The following is a 21,940-nucleotide window of genomic DNA, read 5'->3' on the forward strand; positions in this document are numbered from 1 at the left end:
GTGGCTGAGAAGGCGTAATACTTAAGAAAGAAAGCAGGGGTACAGGCAAAGCACCCCAAATCCAGAAGTAGTCCCATGGGCTGCTCCCTGAAGCCTGACTGTTTGCCCTAAGGGCCACCATGCGGTGGTGGTGGCTGCCGGGCAGGATGGAGCCAGCATTAGGCAATGGTATGGTATGTCTTATGCTTGTTTACAGTTACATTCGTTGTGCCCGCCACTCCTGATGGGCACGCCTTCTTGATTCAAGTAGGTGGACATTGGTTACACTCGTCAGGGAGATGCTCCACAGCCCAACTTAGGTATTTCAAATGGTCAAGAAATTAGGATCAGTATGGTATCTCAGGATGAAGTCTGAGTGAACTTCCTCTCCAGGACTTGGAGGTCCTAAAAGATGTCTTTAGAAAATGCACTCCTGTGGAAAATGAAGAGTTGGGCTGCATGGGGGAACAGGAGGCTGGGGCTTTGGTGACTAATTGCTGTCACACTGTCCCTTTGGCAGCTGCGGCAGCCTCACATTCTTTTTTTGACATCACCGCGCACTGGAAGTTCCAGCAGGATGACTTCGATGCTGTGGGAATTGTGCCACCTTGCCAGCACTGCCGTGGCTCTTTGGTCCACCACTCCATTTGAACTACTCACATCACTCATGTTGACTTTTGTTATAAATGTTACAGACGAGGCGCTTCTGCAGACGTGGGTCCGCATTCGATTTTAAGGCTTACGTTCATTTTTCATAAGTTGTTCTTGAAGAGCCACTGGCCATCCCTGTCGATCTTTTAAGTGTCACTTCTGTCTTCACTGTCCTCTAGACCCCAGCCAACTGTGCCCTTGCCTACTCCTTCCTCACCTTCTTCCAGCTCTTCCAATAGTCAGGGAGTTTGAGGGGCTTTTAGTTCAGAGCCTGTGGTGGCTGCCGTCCTACATGGGCGTTTCTCCTTTTCTGTTGTTTTCAGTGAGGTTTCTCATGCTTCCTGGAGTAGTGCTGGAAAAGTTTACACCCAAGAAATGAAGCTTCTGATCTTTCTTCTGTTGTCACTGTTCAGTTATTTCTGGTTTCAACCTTACTATTTCTGTTAAATGTTGTTTTCACTTTCTTTTTCCCCCAGTTCTTGTGAGTCAGATGGCTTTAGTTGACCATGTGAGGGAATGTATAAACGTCCAGAGACTATGACACAAGAGACTTCTCTCTCTCACTCTATGCTCTACTGGCTCCTTGGGCTCTTGCTTAAAAACCAACAGATGGAGCCTTCCAGGGGCTTGCCAGAGATACAGCTAACTTTGAGGAAGTTTTCAACATGAACTATGTGACCGAACTTCACAGCCATCTGATTTCCAATTTAGTAATTACTGGAATAATTAGATGAGTTACTCTGCAGATGGCACTTAAGTTTCATGACATATGTGTCCTTGTCATCCATAGCAGATGATATATGGAATATTTGTTCTTCACTATGATATGATATATGTGATGCAAAATGCCTTTAAGGTTTTTCTCTCTAAGCTTCTAATTTTGTGTAGACCCAAATGAAACATCAGACTTGTCTTGGCTTGCATTGTTAGAACTCTTGGCTTGCTGTGTTCAATGGTGCACGTCAACTGCAGCACTGTGCTGATGGTAGTTCTTATGACTCTTACAGTATTTAAACTCTTTATAATTTTAAATGTTGAATAATAAAATTACAGAATGTTCAAACACAAAGATCATCACTTAGAACAAATCTTAGAAAACTAGAATGATTTTCCCCATATACTTCTTTCCAGGCTTTCTAAAAATGGTATTTTTGGAATTTTAAGCTTATTTTTTTAAATTAAAATTCATATACTATAAATATGTACTTCAAAAAATTAAGATTAAAAATTTGGGAGGAATTTCCTACATGTGTACTGTGTTCACATCTCTTTTAAAATATAGATAGAAAGGCAATTTATTCCATGATAAGCATGTACACAGTCAGTCACGGAGGATAACAGTCTCAATGGTGAGACAGGTCAACCAAAATGGGGATGGCATCAAACTAGAGCGGTCAAGGACTAATTCCTAAAACCAGCAAGGATTAATTTAATTTTAAACACAAATAGAAGCTAGCAATTCATTCTTTCCCAACTTGACAGCTCACTTGTGGTACAACTGTCAGGTAGAAACATAGATCTTTTCAACTTGGTGGTCCCAAACTAAACACACCACAGACACACACAGACACACAGACACACACAGACACACACACACACACACACACACACACACACACACACACACACGAAAAATATCTCACAGAAAGGAAAAGAATAATGGAAACAGCTCAAGAAATACAAGTAACAAGCAAAATGTATGGGGAGAGGGGAATGTATAGTCTTCCCTTGCCCCCTCTATTGAAAATAGATTCTTTTCTCATACAGTAGATCCTGATTACAATTTCCCCTCCCTCTACTCCTCTCAGTTTCTCCCCACATTCCCTCCCTGGATCGACTTCCCTTTTGTCTCTTATTAAAAAAGAGCAGGCTTCTGTAGACGAAATTCTAAATGATCTTATTAAATAAGAAACACAGAGCCAAATACAGCGTTAAAAGCCCAAGAGATCTGAGCACTAGTGAAGAGCTAAGACCACCTTATCTTACCACTTGCTACTGTCCTTCCTCTGAGAGAGAGAGACCTTCTTCCTGTGTGTCTTGTGTTTTATTGCCTTCCTGTTCTGCCTTCTCATTGGCTCTAAGCCCAGCCACATGACTTCCTCATCACTGCCTGTCTATAAAGACCACCTGGTCTCTATGGTTGGTACTGGGGTTAAAGACTTGGGTCACCACGCTGTGTCCTTGACCACACAGAGACTCTGCCTGCCATGTGATCAGATTAAGGGCGTGGGCTGCCACCTCCTGACTTCTATTCCTGGCTCACTAATGACCTCTGATTTCCAGGCAAACTTTATTTATTAACATACAAATAAAATCACGTTTCAGCACAATTAAAATGTCACCACAGGTTCTAAGAGATAAGAACAAAACATGATAAAATAAAATACATGAGATAAAACAAAAACCACCACATCAAAGTCGGACAAGGAAAACCAACAGAAGGAAAAGAGCACAAGAGAAGGCACAAGAGTCAGAGACTCACTCCTCACACTCAGGAGTCCCAGCGGCTTGGCTCAGAAGCATTGTTTGAATGAGTATCCCAAATCATAAGTTTCTGATCATCAGCAATTGACCTGAACAGAGTCTCGTGGAGCGGATGCCAGGAAATGTCCTTGTCTACTGCTGCATGTCCTGGAAAGATGGTCTTTGCATCCACCACTTTTCCGTCTTTTCTACACTGAAAAGGAGTGATGTATAGCATGAGTCTTAAAAGTTCTTATTAATAAAATCAAACCCGAGGCCAGTTATTGGGGTCAATGCTGGTAGATCAGAGAGACAGAACAAGCCACAGCTATCTCACCTTGCCAGTTCCTCAGCTGGTCCTGTTTCCTCAGACTGGAAGCCTCTGAGTCCTCATCTAGAAAGAATCTCAGCTGAACTGTGTTGCTAGAAGCCTGAATGCTTAACCAGGCAAATGCTTAACCAGGCCAAATGCCTCTAGTTTCTGGTCTCCACGCCTTATATATCTTTCTGCTTTCTACCACCACTCCCTGGGATGAAAGTCTCGCTTTCTGGGATTAAAGGTGTGTGTCACCATGCCTAGCATTTCCAATGTGGCCTTGAACTCACAGAGATCCAGAGAGATTTCTGTCTCTGGAATGCTAGGATTAAAGGCGTGTGCTAACATTTTCTAGCCTAAGTATCTTGTGGCTTTTCTGTTCTCTGACCCCAGATAAGTTTATTAAGGTACACAATATTTTGGGGAACACAATACCACCACAGTGATGGCCATACAAGATGATGGCCACCGAAGGCTCTGGAGTAAAAGTCCCTGTTGGAAGAGCTGGAAGAAGTCCAGAAAGGAGTAGGCAAGGACACAGGGGTCTAGAGGACAGTGAAGACGGGGTACTTAAAAGGTAGATAAGAAAATGATCATTGGCTTTTCAAGAACAATTTATGAAAAATGAGTATTGTATTAATCAGGGTTCTCTAGAGTCACAGCAATTATGGAACGAATCTCTCTGAGAGAGAAAAAAAATATATAAAGGGAATTTATTAGACTAATGTACAGGCTGCAGTCTAACTACTCCAACAATGGCCAGCTGTGAATGGAAAGTCCAAGAATCTAGTAGTTGCTCAGTCCCACAAGGCTGGGTGTCTCAGCTGGTCTTCTGTATGTGCTGGAATCCCATTGAAGCAGGCTCCAATGCCAGTGAAGGAATGGATATGTGTGGTGATATTTTATTTGTGCTGAAATGCGGTGATATTTTATTTGTATGTTAATAAATAAAGCTTGCCTGGAGATCAAGGGGAAAAGGCCAGCCATTTTAAATAAACAAGAAGTCAGGCAGCACACGCCCTTAATCCTTTAGCAAGCAGGATCTCTGTGTCCAAGGCCACACTAAGGGAACAGAGCCACGTGTGGTGACACACGCCTTTAATCCCAGTACCAACCACAGAGGCCTGGAGGTCTGTACAGACAGACAGACAGAAAGTGACAGAGCTGCGTAGGAAGAGGAAGTGAGGTAGCTGGGCTAGGATAGCCAATGAGAGGGCAGAACAGCAAGGCAATGAAGGCGTGGGTAGACAGGAAGTAATGTGCGTTTGGAAGCTGCAGAGTTGGTGAGGTAAGGTTGGCTGGTGGCTTTCCCTATTTCCCTGATCTAAGGCTTTCACCCCTATATTTGGCTCCATGTTTTTTATTTAATAAGACCATTTAGAAATTGGTCTACAGATGTGCTGACAAGGTTGAGGGCAAGAAGGGTTCCTTTTTCCATTGTCCTTATGTAGGCTTCCAGCAGGAGGTGTGGTCCAGATTAAAGGAATTATTAATAAAAACAAACCCAGAGCCAGGTATTGGGGTGAAATGCTGAAAGATCACAGACAGAACAGGCCACAGCTAACCTCACCTCGCCAACTTCTCAGCCAATCCTGTTTCCTCAAACGGGAAGCCTCTGTGTCCTCACCCGAATGGTTCTCAGCTGAACTGCTGCTAGAAGCCTAAAAGCTTAACCAGGTTCTAGTTAAATAAAAGTGGATTTGTGAAAAAAAAAAGTAAAGATATTAGTTAATAAATGTAAATTTAAAAGAAAACCCCTCTTTCCTTAAACAGAAAATGCAAAATTGAAAACAGAAAAACAGCTTCAAAGTTTCCCAGGAAACCGAGTCGTAGACTCTGGCTCGCATTTTTGTCTGGAGAATGCCGGGCTGGTAGGAAACACGAACCCTCACCCCACCGTGGGCTGGGGTAGCAGCGCACGGAAGAAGATGGCTTAGGCTGGAGATGGCCCGTCCTAGAAGGGTAACATTGGCAGGCTCTGTTCTGTAACACCGCGGCGCCACCACACGGAGAAATCTGGAGTGACCAGCAGTGGGCGGTGCCATAAGGCAGGGGTGGTGCTGGGAGTTGCTACCGGTGTCCGAGGCTGGGTGATCCGGTCTTCCGGGATACCGGTGCCCGAGGCTGGGCGATCTGAGCCATGCGTGGTCTTCCAGGATCCGGGCAGACTGCGGCTCACTCCAATGCAGTTATAGTGCCGGTTTTTTTTTTTTTTTTTTTTTTTTGAGTATTCACAGGGGACTGTACCTCCCACCGATCAGCTGCTGCTGGCATTAGTCCTGGCCCCGGGAGCTAGGGTTAGACCAGAGATTTTTGTATCACCAGTTGTGAGATACCGAGGGTATCGCTGAAGAAGATGTATGGTGGGCCACCTTTGGAGATGGGGTTCTCTCACTTCAGCACAACATTTTTAGTGTGGATAAGAAAGACGTATCTGTAAGGGTGTGTAGTTTAAAATGCAGTAGGCGGTCGGTGCAGTTGGAGGTCAGAAGAGGGTTTCCAATCTGCTGGATCTGGGGCTACAGGTAGCTGTGAGTCACCGTGGAACTCGGGAACTGAACTCAGGTCCTCTGCAAGGCGAAGAAGTGTTCTAAATCACTGATCAATCTCTCCGGCCCCAGCTGTATTTATTTTCATTCATTTTAATTTAGGAAATGGAAGTACAAAGACATTGTGTGCATGCATGTGTGTATGTGTGCAGAGAGGGCGGAGATGACCTCGGCTGTCTGGCACCATCTTATCTCCCTGAGACACGGTCTTTCTCTCAGAATCAAGAATGGTTCTCTTGTCTTCACCCCATAGAGTGATGGATTTATAGAAGTGTACTCTGAGGATTCTCAGAGAGCTTCTGGTCTCTGGCTAATGTAGCAATTTCTGTTTTGGTTTTTCAAGACAGGGTGTCTCTGTGTAGCCCTAGCTGTTCTGGAACTCGCTCCGTAGACCAGGCTGGCCTAGAACTCACAGAGATCTGCCTACCTCTGCCTCCTGAGTGCTGGGATCAAAGGTGTGTGCCACCATTGCCTGGTTTATGTTGCAGTTTCAAAGAGTAGATTTTAACACCAGCAAAGGAATGCCTCAGCAGCAGGATAGATGAACCTTCCAAAGAGAATGAAGGCAAACAGGTAAAAGGCAAAAACTTCCTTCATCCACGTCCCTTTATGTGGCCTGCCACCAGAAGCTGGGGTCCTGATTTAGGGTGGGTCTTCTCATCTCTTATGATCCTATCAAGAAAATTCCTCACAGGTGGGCCCAGCTTCTTAGGTTTTATTTAGTTGATTCCAGATGTAGTCAGATTGACAAGTACAATTAGCCATTACAATGGGCTAATGTTTCTCTTATGACCCTATTTCCTCAAGTTTCACACACATTTTTTCTGCCACTATTCTCTCTTATGGACATTTGTTCTCTAATTGATTCCTTTGTACATATTGACTTCTAGATTTTTTTTTTAACTGAATATTATCTTGGCTTAAATGTCTCTACAGGAGTCTTCCCTAAGCTGGATATGGTGTTCCTGTTTGATGTGCTCATAGCAGAGTTAGAGAACTAAATATCAGGGACTGTTTGAAGTATGTGGAGTTATGTCACCATCATAGTGCATATTTGGGGCCTCAAAAACATATCCAGGAAATGACTTTTCCTTCCTTTGCCAACATTGATGGACGTATCCTTAAAATCTTTCTCAAGTTGCTCAATTTGTATGCTTCCCGCAGTTGTATTTTATAGTAGCATGGGTTTATAGCCCCAGACAACCATTTGTAGCTCATTTGAAGAATCTGTCTTCAAGTTTGTGACAATGAATACCAGGCTTGTGATAGGAATAAGAAGATGTTGTGGGGTATTCACCAGAGAAGACTGTTCAGACATAGGTTTAAGCCAATAGAAAATCTTTATTAGCTGGCCAGTGACTACACTGGGTGCTCGGGATCCCCCAGTGTGGCCTGAACCTTCCTCAGGGTGAGCTTTTTAGCACAAAAATCATGTTCTGGGTTGATATACTTCAGTTAACAAGAACAGCTAGCCAGAAGCAGAACCATAGAAGCCCACAAACCATAGTACATTTTGAGGCTTTCCCAGAGCTATACAGACTTTAATGGATCAGGCCTCTGTTTTAGTTTTGGCAGGTGGTGCTGTCTACAGGCTGAGTTTTACAGCCTGAATGGTACTTCCATCACGGAGTCAGTTGGGCTAAGGTCTGAGGCCCTGTTACGAAGAGTGGTGTTCCATGTTGAAGAAACCCCACCTGCAAAGACATGAGGTCTGTCATGTGAGAAATCTGCCTTAGGGAGGTGTGAACCCAGGCACAGCCCCTGCCTGTCCCTTTAGCAAGGGACAGGCTGCAGAGTGTGTGTCATTCCGGTGAGTTTGAGGACTGGATCTGTTCGGTTGTGAGAACCAAAAGTTGGGTCATTGCAATAGTGATGACTTGTTTTTTTTTCTTCTCCACTTGTGTTTTTCTTGCCAGTCACTCCTGAAGCCATTGGCTTCCTGTCCGCCATAGGGGTCTTCGTCGTCCTTCTGGCTGTCCTCGCACTCTTCATCAACAAGAAGCTGTGCTTTGAAACCGTCAGCGGCCATCCGCATCTGGAACCAAGAGGGAAGAAGAGAAAGCAGTCTTTGAGAGACAAGACTGGGGGCCACACAGGACCGGGTAAGCACCACGTTTTATGTTCTTCGGAGCCGGGCAACCTGCTGCTATTTGAAGAGCCAAGAAGTGGCACTCTTTCCAAGGTGGCCCCATAAGGATTCACAGCTGAGCTGGCCAGTAATAGCTCTGGTAGACAGAATAAATGGCACCACCATGGATGCCTTAACTCTTCCCAGTGTCCTTAGAGCTGATGGGGAAAGACTGACCTCCACTTCCCATCCTTTCTGCTCTTTAGACCTTTAGTTTGAAGAAACCCCTCTTCCCCCAGTAATCCTGAAGGAGAAAAAGCTCATTGACAAGACTCTGTAAGTATTTCACCTTCATGATGGAGCGGTATTGACTTGTTGCTCCTTTAGCTGTTTTTGAGATATTTGGTGTTTGAGGACCATTTTCACTTTGGAGCACAGAAGTCCCCTTGCCAGAGAGAAAATTTTAGTTTTTCATATCTAACTCTATTTGATGAGGGGGAAGTCATGTGAAAAAAAATGACTTCTTGCTCTTGAAGGACATACTCTTTCAGTTGCTTAAGTATGTAATTTGGTGATGAAGAACACCATCACAAGGTCCAGGTTGTCACCCAGGGAGATGAGACATGGAAAGGCAGCTTTCTTGCTCTTAGTAGCCAGATTCTCACCCTCCTCTCACATGCCCTTCAGGTTCTTTATTGGAACTGGTCAAGGAGCAACTTTGTATGCTCTTTGGGGTAGGTCTAAGCCTGTGACAACACCCTCCAATTCCAAGGGAGCTGTGGACCAAGCAGAACATTTGGCTCACTGACAGAGCAGCTTCTGTAGCCATAGATAGTTCAGCTTTATTGATAGTGGGGACATATCTTAGAAATTTAAGCAGGCCAATTAGCTATTGTTTCATGACAGAGCACTCAAAACTTAAAAGCTTATATATTTATCTAAACTTTTTGTAGTTTTGGAAACATAGGAGTGGCTTAATTGCATGATCCAGATCAGAGTCTCTTATGAGGCTACAGGCAAGTCAGCGGGCAAATGAAGGTGGAAGTTTCTGTCCCACCAGCAACTCCCAAACACCCAACAGCTGCCTCCAAAATAATCACACAGAGGCTTATGTTAATTATAAATGCTCGGCTGGTAGCTCAGTCTTATTGCTAACTAGCTCTTACACCAATAATTATTATCTATGTTTAGCTATGTAGAGTGGTACATTTTCTCAGTATGACTGTCTCATCTTGCTTCCTCTGTGTCTAGCTGGTGACTCCTTGGCCCTTCCTCTTCCCAGAATTCTCAGTTTGGTTGCTGTACCTGTACTTCCTGCCTGGTTACTGGCCAATCAGCATTTTATTAAACCAATCTGAGTGACAAATCTTTATAGTGTATAAGAGGATTATTCCACAGCATTCCCCACTTTTTGTCCTATTAAAAAGGAAAGTTTCAACTTTAACATAGTAAGATTATATACAACAAAAACAATTAAGTAAGAATTACAGTAACACTATCTAATCTATTTGCATTTGGTAAAATTAGAGAAAATACTTAATTATCTGTCTTATCTTGGTGAGTCTAAAGTTTTGTATCTAATTTACTTTCTATTATAACTAAGGAAAACTATAATTATAACTATTTAGTCTTCAACTCCATCAGAGACCCCAGAAGGGTAAAATGTTACCAAATGACAGGGACCTCAAGCTGCCTAGACAGTTACCCAAAGTTCCTCTGCAATGTTGGGGCGTCCAACTCTGGTCTATAGGCCTGAAATGTCTGTCAGATTTTCCTGTGAAGCAGGGAATTCTGAAGGACTGTCCTACCTTGTCTTGGTGATGTTTGGCAGTCACCTGTCTTGTATCCTGCTGTTCCAGTTTGGACAGTAACTGTCTGCAATTGAGACAAGGGCAGTTTCTTTTCCCACATGACTAGCTTTTGCCATATGGAGTTTCTTCCATGCCCATCATCCTTTTTAAAGTAATTGGTGCTGCCAGGAGCAGATGTGTTTCACTGTTGAGAAAAATCTAAGTTCTTAAAACATTTTAAATGCCATTTCTATAGGTCTTTGAAGTGTTTGAAGATTGCCTATCTATCTGAAATATATCTCTGTATGACCTTGAAAACATACCTAACATGAGTATAAGTTTGCTATTATAGATGACTATTAATCTGTATTTCTTAATTATATATTATATTTTTAAATGAGCTGCATAAACAAAATAGCTTAAACAAAATAGAAATATATATATAGTATAACAAAATTAACTTAACATTTGAATCAATAAACCAAAATCCATACTAGTATAAAATATGTAAGATTAATAGTTGCTTTTTGGATTAAAGTGGATTCAATAGTCTACCTTTTAATCCTATCATTTCTATATCCCCCCTTTTTCTTTTCAGGATAAGATCCCTGAATCTACTCTCCTTTGTTTAGCTTTTTTCCTGACCATTATCCATAACAACTTATAAGCAACCTCCATTAAATGATAACAAATACCCCATAACTCATTTTTGGGAATGTGTGTATAGTTTTCTAGGCTACTTCCTGATGATTGGGGGCACTAGTAATCTTTGGGGGGCCCTGAGAAAATTTAGGATAATTGTTAAGTCTTTGCTGGAATATTCCATGAGGCTGGATCATCTCAGTCAGCAGCCTGGAAGCCGTTCTGGATATTGGATCACTTGGGCCATGGTTTTCATTGGTGTCTGGTCCCCTTGCTCTGAAAATATATAAACTTTTAAAGGTAACATACATATCTATATTAGTACAAGTATAGATTGTCCATTTTACACAAGTCACCAAAGATGATTTTTTGTTTTATGTTTGAACAGGTAAAATATACATCATATGTTTTGTAGTTCCTCTAGGTTTATTTCTTTACATCTGTAACCAGATTTTTCAGGGGTCTTCCTCAAGCAAACCTGATTTTTCTCAACCCAGAATGAATCCACAGCCTCTCATTTCCTGTGGAAATAAAAACATAACCTCTACCCCAAAGTAATATATCTTTTGACTTAAATTTTGAAGTGAAGATAATTTAAAAATATATAGGTTGGATTAATCCAACAACATTTATAATCGAATGTCTCTTAGCAGCTGTTGCTCCTTCCTCAGCTGTCAAACAACTCAAAGACAACACAATAACATATAGTATCCAGACTGTGTACTTTCCATCTTTACATGGCTTTTTTATATTACTTTACTCCCTTTTTAAGAACTTTACTGTTTACTTTAAAACTATGTATCTCTTTTGTATGACTATCTATGTCTTCTCTTTTCTCTCCCAAACCTATGTATATTTTTAAACACACTGTGAACCATTTGCAAGTTTTTTATTTTAATCTGAATCTGTCTTTACTGCATATTTTTATCTTTTTTCTGACCACATGAGTCTTTAAATTGCTAAGCAGCATGGCTAGGACCACAGCGGCTGGCCCCACCCCATTCCTTGGCTCCCTGAGAGTCTAGCTTCATGGTAGAGGTACTGGTAGGAGCCAAATATATTGTTTCCAACTTTGGGGAGTTTCTAGGTCCATGCCACCACTGAGTAGCTTGCCACAGGCTGCTCATAAATATCATGCAAGTGTTTGGTAGCAGGGTCTCTTAAAAGAGCTGTGCATTTTTTTTTTTTTACCACTAATGCTGAGTCAGGAAGCCATCTCTTAAAGGAATTGTGCCTCTGCTTGCTGCTAGAAAACAGCCTACCCAAGAAAAAATGGTTACCAAGAAGCCAAGTTTGACTCTTTTTGTGTGTTTAGAATCCTTTCTCAAGCTTTTGTCAGATTTTATATGGAAATGCTGGCCCCACCTTAGAATGCCATATGTAGGCAGAAGTTTCTGTCCCACCAGCAACTTCCAAATACCCAGCAGCTGCTTCTCAAATTATTAACTCAGAGGCTTGATATTACTTATAAATGCTCATCCAGTAAGCTCAGGCTTATTACTAACTAGCTCTTACACTTAAATTATCCCATAATTCTTATCTATGTTTAACCATGTGGCTTGGTACCTTTTCTCAATAAGACATTCTTATCTTGCTTCCTCTGCATCTGGTTGGTGACTCCCTGACTCCACCCTTCCTCTTCCCAGAATTCTCAGTTTGGCCGCCCTGCCTATACTTCCTGCCTGGTTACTGGCCAATCAGCGTTTTATTAAACTAATTCGAGTGACAAATCTTTATAGTGTACAAGAAGATTTTATTCCACAGCAGGCAAAAACCACTTCTGGAGTGGCTGGAGGCTCAGTTCCAGTTTTATGGATATCTCCTGGACTTTTTGAATTTTCACAACATAGCAACTGTTTTCTGAGCGCAAGACTCACAGAGAGTAAGGAGGAGCCACAGTTTCCCTTTACAACCTCATCTACAAAGTCACACATTGTCATTTCTGTTCGCTTCTGTTTTTCACTGACTCAAGTCTATGCCCGGGGGACTAGGAGTCAGGCTTCACTTTTGGAGGGATGGAGTATCAAGGAGTGTGTGAGCATGTTTGAAGTCACTGTGGAGTCAGTCATGGGGTAGGGTGCAGCTGTTGGGTACTGCGGCTGTTGCCTTGCTCTTTTGAACTCCACTCGAGACATCTGACTCATCTTTACAAAATAGAACAGAATATTTTATGGAGTTTGTCATGTAAAATCGGGGACTTGCAAATCCTTTAGCCACTACTGTCCCAGCTGGGTCTAGGTTAAGGGAGAAGAGCAGGTATTGTTCGGCCACAGTTTGGTAAGGAGGTGGACTTCAGAATGATTCTTCTCCTTTGGATCTGACTGTCACTCTGATGTGACCTTGGTGAATTAGGAAACCATTCTGACCTTCAGTTTCCTTTATCTGCATGTTGGGATTATTGGATCCCCGCAGGGTTGTCCTAGAAGAAATGGTTTATTTTGTAAAGGTGCTGGCATAGCATCTACTGTGAAGGCCCTTGTGGAACTTTAACTATAGTTGTTGAGCAAACAAGCAAGCCTTCTGATACCCATGCCATATGTCAATATGTTGGATTCTTTATGTAAGCTGGGAGATTGAGGTTGGGGAGGTGTTCTCCTTTGCAAATAATAATGACCAAGACTAAGGTTGGAGCTGTTTAGAAACACTCTCTTTTTTTGTCTTGTTTTACTTGTTTTTTTTTTTTTTTTTTTTTTTTTTTTTGAGTGTTTTAGGGACAATTCCAAATTATACTTGCAAAAAAGTTGAGATTTTTAAGATCATGTTGGAACACAGGATATTGCGAAGTTCTAGCCTCAGACTTAGAGCAGCATCACCAGGAGAGCTTTAAAAAGAGCCGAATCTTCAGGTGACCCCAAGAAGCAAACACCTTCCTTTGACATTGCTTCTCTGAAAGGGTTCATTTTCATGGATCAGAAGTTACGGAAGACACACTCCTATTCCACATTTTACCTAACCTTTGATATTTTCTTTAATTGTCATCCCTGATGCACTAATTTCTCCATGAAGTCGGGATGTTCCTTACGTGTTTTGACAAGTGTTAAGGAAAGAAGGCAGCCCCGTGTGGTGGAGAGGAGCATGGGGCAGACACTTGGAGCTTACTTTGCTGCTAATTGGCCATGCAGTATTTTGGGAAACCCACTTCACCTCTCTGGGCTTTAAGTCCTCATTTGCAAATTGATAACTCTGGACTAGTTTCTCCCAGCTCTCATTCCGTGGTGATCCTATTTGGTGCATAGGGTTACCATAGCAACTTCTGGGGCTCTGTGAATGGAAGAGACCTAATAAGAAAGATTAAACATCAACTAGGCCATCCTACTCTTGGACTGTACTGTATGAAACCGAAAATTTTGAGGACTAAAAAGATGGCTTTAGCATCCACAACTCATCAACCATTCTAATCCCTGCAAGGGTTTGAAACAGGAAAGAAGTCTCTTAGCTCATCTGGTGTTGTCAGAGATGAAGAAACAGGGGTCTGTTTTCTGCATCTATTGTGCAAAATAATTTGCCTGACAAACACCATATCTTTGTTTAGGCTATGTATTTTCCATAGTTTGAGGTCTATACATATCATTGTGCCTGGAATTAGAAAGGAGGAAGATTTGGTGAGATGTTATCTTCCTAGTAACACAGGCAGTAGCAGTGATTAGCTGGCAGCTGACATTTATTTAGCACTTGCTATTGAGGTGGACCAACCCAGTATTCCGACTCGTTATTTGCTTTCTTTATTTAAGGTGCTATGTTGATCATTGGTAGTGATTTTTTCTGGGGGAAATATCACTTGGAACAAAGAAGGTATTCTTCAACTTTGAGATAGAAAATTGATTGAAAATAAAATTCCATGGTGAGAGGAGAGAGAGAGAGAGAGAGAGAGAGAGAGAGAGAGAGAGAGAGAGAGAGAATAAATTGACTAAATGGATTTTATTTTGTCTCCAATAAAGCATTATTTTTTGAGACAGGGTCTCATGTAGCCCATACTGGCTTCAAACTTGCTCTATGACTGAGAATTATCTTTAATTTTTTATTATTACGATTATCATTTTTTGTGTGTGTGCTCATGAATACCACAGATTTTTTTTTTTTTTTTTTGGCCTGTGCTCATGAATATGAACATATGTGGAGATCAGAGAAAAGCTTGTAGGTCCTAGCCCTTTGACGTGTGAGTTTTGAGGCTCCACCTCAGGTCATCAGGCTTGGCAACAAGCACCTTTCCCTGATGTGAGCCATCCCACCTCCCTGATGTGAGCCATCCCACCGGGCTCCCAAGGATGACCTTACACTTCTGACCTTCATCCAACTGAACTGCACCTCCAGCCCGGTCACCTGACAGTCCTTTGAAAGGCTCTGCCTTTTCCTTGTCCGTTACGCTGTCCTTGCAGCCTGGGTGGCCACCAAGGGAGGGGCCCATGGATACTTTCCAAGACTGCTGTCAGGCAGAGGTTGAGTCCTCTCCTCAGTGGTAGCCAGCGGGAACAACGTGTCATGCTAAATCAGCTTAAGTCTATGCTTCTGTGTTCTCTGCTCTAAGAGATCATTGTGGGTGAGAGTAGAACTCTCAAAGACTGGATTCCTTATCCGTCATGAAACTGATTCAATCATATTATGAGTGGGCAAGTTGAGCGTTTAGTTTCTCCATGCTGAACACGGGAAAGGGGCTCCAGAGAAAGAAAGATGGGAGGTCCTTACTTAAGAATGTATAAGGAGACAGGTTTTTGTTTTTTGTTTTTTGTTTTTTTAACGTTTAAGCAAGCAGACACATAGCTGGTACTCAGCATACAGGCCATGACAGCTGGTGCTCTGAAATGAAGTTGGTCAAAGGTTTTCTCTCTAGCAGTTTCTAAAATGACCCAGCTGAATGGCCCCTTCTGAGTGTACTTCCACCTCCTCATCCTCATCTGTAGCTACGTGGTTATTTCCTGGTCTAGCAGAGACCTCCCTGTTTACCCCAGCATTTGCTTCCACTTGGGCTATAATAGCTCCTTTTTTTCTTTTTTAAAATTATGTCTATGCATTTGGGTTATAGTATGTTCAAGTACGTATTTCCCATGATGTAGTTCAATGAGTAAGTCCTATTACCATCTCTTTTATTGGTGAGGAAGCTGTGACTTGCTAAGGTGAATGTTTGTCCTAGGCCAGTGGTTCTCAACCTTCCTAATGTTGTGAACCTTTAATACAGTTAATTCCTCATGTTATTGTGATCCCCCCACCACCAGAAAATGATGTCATGGCTACTTCATAACTGTAATTTTGCTGCTCTTATGAATCATAAGGTAAATATCTGATGTGCAAGATATCTGACATGCACCCCTTGGTGGAGAGCCGCTGCCCTAGGCTACTGATTGGCAGAACTCAAACTTAATGCTTGCCTAACCCCAGAGGCAGGATTTTAATTTCTGTTTTTCTACCCATATCACCTCCACAATTGAACCCATTCCATCATGCCTTTACATGAGGATGAGTGTGACAGAAATTGGACAGGTGGGTTTGTGTGGCTGCTATTGCAGATTACGGTACTTACTTGGTGTCTTAGTGGAAGTTCATTCTGGTACAGTTCTGGATCTGCTCCTGACTTGAAGTTAGGATGTCCACGGGGCCACCCTCATTCTGGAGGCTCCAGGGAGGAGTCCGCCCCTTGACCCTCTCCTTGTCTGGTCCGTTGACCTTGGCATCCATTAGCTTGTGCTTGTATCACTCTAGTCACTGCTTCCAACTTTACGCCACCTCTCTCTCCTGTATTTCTGTCTCTAGTTCGTCACTTGTCCTTGTATTTAGTCCTCGCTGTGATAATCCAGGAAGCTTGTCTCATCTCAGATCAGTAATTATACCATCAGATACCCACACCACCTCACCACCCTTTTATTTTATTTTTTTTCAAATAAAGCAATATGCCAAGGTTCCAGGGCTATGGATGTGACTGTAACTTTTGGAGGACTACCATTCAGGCTACTATAGGGAGAGGATGACATCACCTGGGAATGTTTTTCAATCAATGACATTAGGAGAATTGATTAAGTGTGGAATACATGATTCTCTCTTCATTGTCCTCTAGTAATTACTCTCCACACTCCCCAGGAAGGGATAGGAAGGTTTTTACAAAGACATAGAGCTGTAGCCTGTCAAACGGTTATGATATGGATGATGATTAGGTATCAGAGACTGCAACTCTAGGTCAGGTTGAGCTATCCTGGATTTCCATCCTCAGCAGCTTTTACAAAAGCGATTACCCAATACCCACTGTGAATTAATTAAGAATAGGGAGTGACAGCAACAGGGAAATGTGTAGCTTTAGAAAGAATTCCAGGGAGTGGAATGTGGTAGTTTGGATGAAAATGGTCCCATAGATTCCAGGTGATTTAAAGATGTTGGGGTGCGGTGGGGTACCCTGATGAAAGGAGTGAAGATGAGCACCGCTTACTCTGTCTTCTTCTGCCCACCAGTGTCTGTGGGGGCCTTCAGCCTTACTGCTTCTGTTCAGCCTTGGACAGTGAGGGAGGTATGTTCCTCACATGTTTTCTTTACCTGCGTATCATGACTCCTTGAGCAAAACCTGGGTTCATGGATTTAAATAATGAATATTTGTGGGTGTTCAGCATTATTATATTATAGATGTCTTAGTTAGGGTTTCTACTGCTATGAATAGACACCATGACCATGGCAACTGTTATAAAGGAAAACATGTAGTTGGAGGTGGCTTACAGTTCAGAGTTTTAGTCCATTATCATCATGGCAGGAAGCATGGCAGCATGCAGGCAGACATGGTGCTGGAGAGGAGCTGAGAAGTCTTTATCCTGATTGGCAGGAAGCAGGAAGACAATGCCATGCTGGACCTGGCTTGAGCATCTGAGACCTTAAAGCCCACCCCAGTGACACACTTCCTCTAACAGTGCCACATTTATTCCAACAAGGCCACACCTTCTAATAGTGCCAGTACCTATGAGTCTATGGGACCATTTTCATTCAAACTACCATATTCCAGTCCCCAGCCCCCATAGATTTCTAGCTATATCATAATGCAAAATGCATTTAGTCCAACTTCAAAAGTTCCCATAGTCTATAATAGTCTCAAGGTTGTTTAAAAGTCCAAAGTTTAAAGTCTCTTCTGAGACTCATGCAATCTCTTAACTGTAATCTTCTGTAAAATCAAAATGAAAAAGCAGGTCATATACTTCAATGTACAATTGAACTGAATATACATTACCATTGCAAAATGCAGGGAAGGGAGCATAGTAAGGAAATACTGGACCAAAGCAAGACTGAAAACCAGTTAGGTAAAGGCCAAACTCTACATTTCCATGTTGGATGTCAAAACATTCTTCAGATCTCCACTCCTTCCATCTTTGTTGACTGCAACACACTTCTCTCTTTTGGGATGGTTTCACTCCCTGTTAGCAGCTCTCCTTGGCAGATATCCCATGGCTCTGTTACCTTCAATATTTTGAGGTCTCTAAAACAATCCAGGCATCACCTTCACAGTTTTACACAATGGCCTCTCTAGGTCTCCATGTAGGGATACTCCTGACACATGCCTTGCCTCAGTAGCTCTCCTTAGTGGAAGAGGAAGATTTCACAACCCCTTTCTTATATCCTTGACTCTAAAGCCAAAACCACATGACCAAAGCTGACACGTTACGCTGCTTGCTGGGGCTGGAACATGGCCCCCTCATTCAATTACATCTTCACCAGCCTTCTGTTCTTGATGGTTTCCTTTACTGCCTAAGCTTGGCTGTCCTAAAACTTGATCTGTAGACCAGACTGGCCTGAAATTCAGAGATATGCCTGCCTCTGCCTTCAGAGTGCTAGGATTAAAGGTGTATATTATCACACCTAGTTCTAAGCTTTTCTTTAATTCCTTTACACAAGTTGGAATCTTAGCTGGGTGGGATCTTCCCCTGAGGTCATCACTCCCTTTATTCCATTTAGCATCAGGAGTTTCTTTAATCTGTTTATCTCCTTGAGCACAGGGTTTAGCTCCATTCCATTTCCTGGTGCCCCCTTTTATCTTCAAATTATACATTTTGTAACTTCCTTGCTCAGCCTGCTCCTTTTCATTATAGATCTACATTAAGTGTGGCCACTAATAACCACATGACACAATCCGTACTAGGCTGTTTTGAAATCTCTGCAAACACAATCCCAAACTCTTCAATTTCTCCCCAGACAGATTTTTTTTTGGACAAGGGCAGAAAGCAGCCACATTCTTTACCAAAATATCACAAGAATACTCTCTAGGCCACATACTAACATTTTTCTCTTCTGAAACCTCTTGAGCCAGCCCCACCCCCCACCCCTGCCCTGTAGTTCATCAAATCACACTAAGTACCATTATGTTCCATGCTCCTACTGGTATGGCCCATTAAGTATCATTTAAAGCATTCAACTGCTTTTTAAATAAAAAATCCCTAAAGTCCACATTCTCTGAAATAAGAGCATAGTCAGGACTATCATAGCAATATCCAACCCAGTCCCTAGTACCAACTTCTGTTTTAGGACTTCTATTACTGTAAAGAGATACCATGACCACAGCAACTCTTATAAAGGAAAACATTTAATTGGGGGTGGCTTACAGTTCAGAGGTTTAGTCCAGTATTGTCATGGCAGGAAGCATAATGTCATGCAGGCAATCATGGTGCTGGAGAAGGAGCTGAGAGTTCTACAACTTGATCCACAGGCAGCAGGAAGAGAATGAGACTCACTGGGCCTGGTTTGAGCATCTGAGACCTCAAAGCCTGCCCCTAGTGACATACTTCCTCCAACAATGTTACACCTAATCCAACAAGGCCACACCTCCCAATAGTGCCAGTCCCTATGAGCCTATGGAGCCATTTTCATTCAGCCACAATAGACATATACATATATACATATTACAAGTTTTCAGTAAACTTGTCCAAAACAGAAAAGCATGGCTGTCTCAGCTATGTATTTACTAGTGTTATAATATTTATTTTAACAACACTTTTTCTTTTATGCCAAAATAAGAAAAGCCAATGAAAAAGTTTATGGAATGATGTGAAGATATGAGACAATCATGAGAATAAAAACACATAGATGTATTTCTGGGTGTAGTAGGGTATGCCTGTAATTCTAGTACTTTTGAGGCTGAGGCATGAAGGTTAGGAGTTTGAGGCCATCCTCAGATTCACTGCCATATTCTGTCTCAAAAAAACTAAAAACAAAGCAAGGAACCAAACAAAATAAGAAGATGTAGCTTTATAGTGTTGTGACCAATGTATATTCATGGTTTTACTTTTTCTTTCAGCCCCTTGAGATGAAGAGGAACATGTAGACATGTGCCTATCTAATTGTCATTCACTTTCTCATATTTCAGGTTTTTAGTGTAGTCGGCCAGTTAGATATAGTTAGGGAGCAATCTTTATGGGTAATGTAAGAGCATTATGATTTATATTAAACTTGCTGGAATGGTTTCTTGATGTTGTATTTTGAATATCACATCTATGTTTTGAGGTTTCTTTTGGGATATCCTACTCAGGTGAATTTTAAATAAATAAAACATTATATAACCCCCAGAGTCCCAATATTCTCCTAAGAAGATGATTAAAAGCTATACGTGCTACCGATGTACTTTTAAAAACCTCACAGAATTTAGGATTACACTATTAAAACATTACAAAATGAGGATTGTTTTGTTGTGGAGCGTGACCGTCCCCTTCCTAGTCCCTGTCACTCTTCCCCACTGGCCATACACAAAATAAGACCTGATTTGTTAGCGAGCCAAGCTTCATGGTGTTTTCTCTCCTGATTTCATCACCTTGGTTTGCAGTCTGCACACGTATCTGTGAAATGCCTTTTCACTGGGTTGGAAATTTCATATGCCTCATCCAAATTACAGGAGATGTGGAACTGTAAAAGATACAGCAAAGCTTGTATCTCCTTGTAATGACTAGTGACTTTTTGGGTGACTTTGATTGAGATACAAACTGTGGGTCTTGTTCTCCGGAAAATTATCTGAACTTGTAATAACTCAGATGGGTCCATCATAGTATAACTAACTGAACCCTGTTTGTTTGGAGGGTGAAAATCCCGAAGGAGTCTGTTGAGGGTTGCCGCCTTGAGAATACTCATTTCTAATGTACACATTAGTATTTATTGGGACTCTGTGTCCTGTTCCATGCTGTGCTAAGTGCTGGAAGTGGCACAGACGAGTAGTGTAGTCATTAATCTCTTGGAAATTACATTCTTTTAGTGAAGGCAGGTAAAACTAAAACTAAAGAGGCAAATAATTGATATAATTATAGGTTATTATAAATGATATAAGCACATAAAATAAAGACTAATTGATGAGGCAGGGAGATTCAGATAAAATGGGATTGTAAATACACTTTTTATTGCTGAATAGAATAACTGAAAAGTTTGAGTGAGTGGGCCATAGTGTGTGTGTGTGTGTGTGTGTGTGTGTGTGTGTGTGTGTGTGTGTGTGTAGGGAGGTAGAAGAGAGTGTCAGGAAGAAAGGAGGAACAGGGGTTTGATTGGTTTTTAATGAATTATATGGCTAAGAAACCTGACAAGTTCCAGGTCAGCAGGGTGGGCCGGTCGACTGGAGACCAGCAAAGACTCAGTGCTGTGGTCCTGTCAGAATTATGTCTGCTGGCAGAATTCCCCTTTCTCCAAGCCTTTGTTTAGCTCAAGACTTGAAGTGTTCAGAGATGGCTTACCTACAGTAGAGGAAAATCTGCTTTGCACGAAGTTCACTCCTTTAAATGTCAGTCTCACCCAAAGGGTACCCTTCAGAAACATCCAGAATGATCTTTGACCAACATTTTAGCACAGTGGCCCAGTTAACTTGACACATACAATTAACCTTGACAGGAACTTATCTTCTATCTGTGTTTCTGTTCTTATTTCCTTCATTGAATTGTGGTAGAGAGGTTGGGAAAAGGTTGTCATTAAAAACCTTTATTAGGAAAGATGTTCAATCATACAAGAAAGTAGGGAAAGAATGGTATAATGAACCCATGTGCCCATCATCCACTGTTAACACTTAGCAACAAAGATGATTCATTTCTGAATTATACCCTCTTGTCTCAACTTCTTTCTTTGTCTTTTCTCAAGAGGTAATGTTCCCTTAAACTCTACTAGTGAACCAACCTAGACAACTGCTTCCCTTCTTGCAACTTAGAAAGCAGGCTGTAGCCTCCTGTCCAAGAATTTCATCCAGTCCTTGAACTTGTTATTCAGTCAGCTGGATCTGGGGATGAAAGCATCAACTCGGAAGGTTGGAAGGAATCGTGACACCCTTGACAGATCTGGGCACACTCACAGTTGAGCAGCTCTGCTTCTCAATTATTTACATAAGCATGCATGGTGAGTTACCTTAGAAACAGATTCTTCTTGTGGCATTTGAGCTTCCTCTGTGATGCAGGCTATTAATAAAAGCAAGCCTGAAGCGCTTTGTGAGTATGGATCACTGCTGGAAATGTTTAGCGCCGAAGTGTGAGAGCTTCCTAAAACACACATCATGGTTTTGAGA

The 21,940-nt window shown here is 42.0% G+C and overlaps 1 pseudogene; it reads right to left on the reverse strand.

The window, feature by feature from the left end:
* Nucleotides 1-469: 469 nt before the first annotated feature.
* On the reverse strand, nt 470-14,863 carry LOC131923993 (ubiquitin-conjugating enzyme E2 variant 1-like; annotated as a pseudogene).
* Nucleotides 14,864-21,940: the final 7,077 nt, after the last annotated feature.

This window comes from Peromyscus eremicus, chromosome 14 (assembly GCF_949786415.1).
Source record: "Peromyscus eremicus chromosome 14, PerEre_H2_v1, whole genome shotgun sequence".
NCBI lineage: Eukaryota > Metazoa > Chordata > Mammalia > Rodentia > Cricetidae > Peromyscus > Peromyscus eremicus.